The sequence below is a fragment of the Pinus tabuliformis genome, chromosome Q (assembly GCF_031772625.1).
Source record: "Pinus tabuliformis cultivar Carrire ecotype Pingquan chromosome Q, CPIR1, whole genome shotgun sequence".
In the NCBI taxonomy this organism is placed as follows: Eukaryota; Viridiplantae; Streptophyta; class Pinopsida; order Pinales; family Pinaceae; genus Pinus; species Pinus tabuliformis.
Genome location: NC_142296.1, coordinates 777524555 through 777528774, shown reverse-complemented (window position 1 = coordinate 777528774; position 4220 = coordinate 777524555). Strand labels below are relative to the sequence as shown.

At 43.2% G+C, this 4220-nt stretch overlaps 1 pseudogene; it reads right to left on the bottom strand.

Moving 5' to 3' along the window:
• Window positions 1-708: 708 nt before the first annotated feature.
• LOC149221790 (pentatricopeptide repeat-containing protein At2g13600 pseudogene) lies at window positions 709-3321 on the bottom strand (annotated as a pseudogene).
• Between the last annotated feature and the right edge of the window lie 899 nt (window positions 3322-4220).

The following is a 4220-nucleotide window of genomic DNA, read 5'->3' as shown; positions in this document are numbered from 1 at the left end:
AACAATGCTAAACCAAGTCCACCAGTCCCTATGACCTATTCAAGCAATTTATACAGGATACTGTAGAAATAACATAAACAACGTCACAGAAATGAAGTCCAGTTGTCCTACATTCAGTGGATTTGTTTACTAATTTGATTTGTCTGTGAACGTTCCACTAAATATGTTATGCTGTTAGAATCTATCAATATATCTATTCCTTGCAACTCTAGAATTTGCAATAACCTATGGAGATTCTTCCAGGTCTGTTAACAGTTCACCTCATGATGTAATGATACACTTTACACGAAATAAGAAACTAACACCTAGTCCTCATTCTATCAATGAAAAGCAGATGGCAGGGCATAGAATTCCATTTATGCTTTATATTCATCAGCTCTTTCAATGAGCATCACAAACAAACCCTACAGGAACATCTCCATTGTTGTAATGATCGAAACTGCTAGCAACACTTGTAAAACTGCTTTTCCAAAAATTGGTGTTCAGCTGACAAAGCTCCAAACTCAAACATTATTTTATGCTTATTAGGCACCCACATTCTTGCAGTGACACAAGAGATCCATATCAGTGGCTCATGAATTTCTGATCATTATGATCTAGCCATTCCAGATTTTGCAGAGTGGCAGTCCCAACATACTTTTGCAATCATGACAATCCAGATAGGTGTCCCTGACAAAATGTGTATAAGCAAAAGTGCAAAATCAATGATCCTTCTTTTCTTCCATGTTATGCAAAAAAAACCTCCTTTTATGCACATATGCTGCAAGCACCGCACTGGACAAATTTTCCAGTAGTTATTTTTCCACGTTTGCAGAATTCAACAATCTCCAACAAGGAATACATGGACTTTGTTATGAACCAGAATCCAACTACATCCTGGCCTCTTACTTACTCTCCTATCTTTCATCATTGTTCGCACTTTTAGCATGCCATCCCACCTGCCTGCTGCTGCATAGATATTTGACAGTAAGACATATGGTGCCTCACTTTCAGGTTCCAGCTGAAAAAGCTGCTCTGCTGCATATTCTCCTAGCTGTATATTGGAATGAATTCTACAGGCAGCAAGCAGAGACCCCCACACAGCAGCATCAGGTTTCATAGGCAGTCTAGTGATAAAATTATGAGCCTCGTTCAAGTGCCCAGCTCGGCCAAGAAGGTCAACCATGCAACAATAGTGCTCCATTGCAGGTTTTATGTTATAATCTCTACTCATGGAATGAAAGTATTTCCACCCATCAGCCACAAAGCCCGCATGGCAGCAGGCAGAGAGAACGCCTAGGAAGGTGACACTATCTGGGTTTGTGCCCGAGTGTTGCATTCGTTCAAAGAGTTTGAGGGCCTCCTTGGCACGTCCATTCATGGAATATCCTACAATCACAGCATTCCATGAAACCACGTCTCGGCTAGGCATTTTGTTAAACACTTTGTGCGCATCTTCGACACACCCAGATTTGGCATACATGTCTACCAAGGCAGTTCCCACAAAGACATCGGCCTGAAATCCACATCTAATTATTTCTTCATGCACCTCCTTGCCATGTTCAAGGGCTGCCAAGTTTGCACATGCTGGAAGAATACTAGCAAAAGTATCAGTGTCCGGCTTGACACTCATCTGTTGCATTTCCCTAAAGAGATCCAGAACCCCATCAAAACACCCATTCTGTGCATATCCTGAAATCATTGCATTCCATGAGATGGCATCCCGTTGTGGCATTCTCCGAAAGAGCTTCAAGGCCTCGTCAACATACCCATTCTGCACATATCCTGTAATCAATGTTGTCCACGACACAACATTCTGTTCAGGCATTTTGTCAAACAGCTCCAATGCCAAATCCACGGGTCCATGCTTCGCAAATCCTGCAATCATAGCATTCCAAGAGACCACGTTTCGTTCTGGCATTTTGTTAAACACTTTGCAGGCATACTCCATACTTCCACACGCAACATACATATCTACAAGCGCACTACCCACAAAGACATCAGACTGAAACCCACGTCTAATTATTTCTCCATGAATCTGTTTGCCATCGTCTAGAGCAGCCAAGTTCCCCAATGCAGGAACGATACTGGCGAAGGTGAACTGATTTGGCCCGATGCCTGTCTGCCGCATTGCAGCAAACAGCGCCAAAGCCTCCTCACTATACCCATGCTTTGTATAAGCCGAAATCATCGCAGTCCATGAGACAACATTTCGCTTGTGCATTTCGTCAAACACTTGGCGGGCATCCACCAAACTCTCACACTTGGCATACATTATCACAAGCTTTGTTTTCAAGAATGTATCCGGCGTCAATCCCCACTCAACCATGTGTGCATGGAGTAGTTTTCCCTCTGGTAGCGCTTTACTATCAACGCAGCACTGCAAAAAACCAATGTAACTAGAAGAATCTGGTTGAATTCCTTGGCAACCCATTAAATGCAAAATGCCAAAAGCCTCTTTCAGGTGACCCTCTTCACATAGCGTTCTGAGATAGGCATTGCTGTGGACGCTGCGAGAACGTTTGTTGCCAATGCCATGCAGTTGTCCTCCATTACAATGTGTGGCGAGCGTGGCTCTTATACCTTGAAGATGGAGAATTTGGAAAAATCTGAGAAGCGTCGCCTTCTTCCCAATCCATAATGGTTGAGCCATTTAACATTCGGCATTGCTACTGCTATGTTCTTCTTTTTACCAAATGAAGCGAAGATTCGAATAATAATGGAAGAATAACTTTACAAACCATTAATAATGCTTTGGCTAAAATGTTATCCGTGCTCATCATTGGCGTTTTTCTTGCAATAGATTTATTTTAACAACGCATCTATCAAACTTGTGGATCGATTGTTTCCGGAGGTTTCGAGTAAACTGGGTCGATGCCAACAAGGAAACCAGTTCAAGGGTTCAGAAAGGTTGCAGGAAAACAATGGTTTTTCTTGTTAGTTCTCGGAATTATAAACGTTTCAGGTTTCAGCTGTTACAGGTAATAGTGCCAAGGGGGTTTTTCATTTGGATAATGTAGGAAGAACAGAATGCGGGGTTCATAATTTTCATCCACTGTCGAAATCGATCAAGTTCGAAGCCTAGCTCTAAAAAAAATCCTCTCAGTTTGAGAACGGAGTGAAGAGTTTCTGATCGATGCCCTTGATTGTTATGGCATGATCAATCATGCGAGGTATAATCGAGGAGTTGGTTTACATGTGTGAGGTCCCTAGAGGCCGTGCCCGGCGTGCCCAAGGAACCAGCCATGTCACACCCCTATGCTAGTGGTCTTCCAACCAACGCCCTTACACCAGTGGTTTTCCAACCAATTCATAGGCACATGCGGGTGGGGCATCCCCGAACTTTTTCGTTTCACCATTAATTGAGTTCACGGGCTACGCTTATTCAACACTTAACTAATTTTCAATGCAGCAGAAATCATTTCATTTATATTTTATTAGTTAATTTTCATATGTAACGAAAATAAACATAACTCAACAATGTACACAAATATCATAAGGGGCAACTTTCGAATACAATCAATTATAATTTAGTAATGTACAATTTTACAAAACTTTACAAATCTATCTAATTCTTGCAGCGTCTGAATGACCTGCACAATTCTTGTTCACAACTGATGCATTTCATAAATGTTGGCGTGCAACCCTACACATTTCTACCTGAATGTTCCTACTGGCGTGCATCCCTTACACACTTGACCCGAACATTTATCGGTTGTCGTGCAGCCCTCGGCCGGCACTACCATGTCACCCTGTCATGCTGCAACCCAAGCTCCATTCAACCTGTCGGCAGTCCGCCCGCCCGGTTCTTGGTCGTCATGTGGCACTACACTACCACAGCCCACTATAATGTAACTCCACCCAAACACTCATGTAGCGGACCTATGTTGTGTTCCCCCTACACTGTCGATGCGTGCAATCGTGTGTCGAGTTGTCGTCGGTTACTACGTTGCCTTGCGGCGTATTCACTTCAGCGTGCAGTGTTCCACCTGACCTGCGGAAACCCCAAAGCCACCTGTCAACGATACACAATGCTACAACCCTACCACACTTCTGCCTGTATGCCTTGGTCCCCTTCGCACTCCGTTTAAGCTCTAAATTTATGTGCTAATGCTTCGATGATTTGATGCCCAAATGGTTAGCCACCCATCGCAAACTTATACGTTGTCCATATGCCACCATTCTCCAAGGGTCGCGTGCTTTGGATTTTCATATGGGTTTTCCCGCTCATATAATATGCA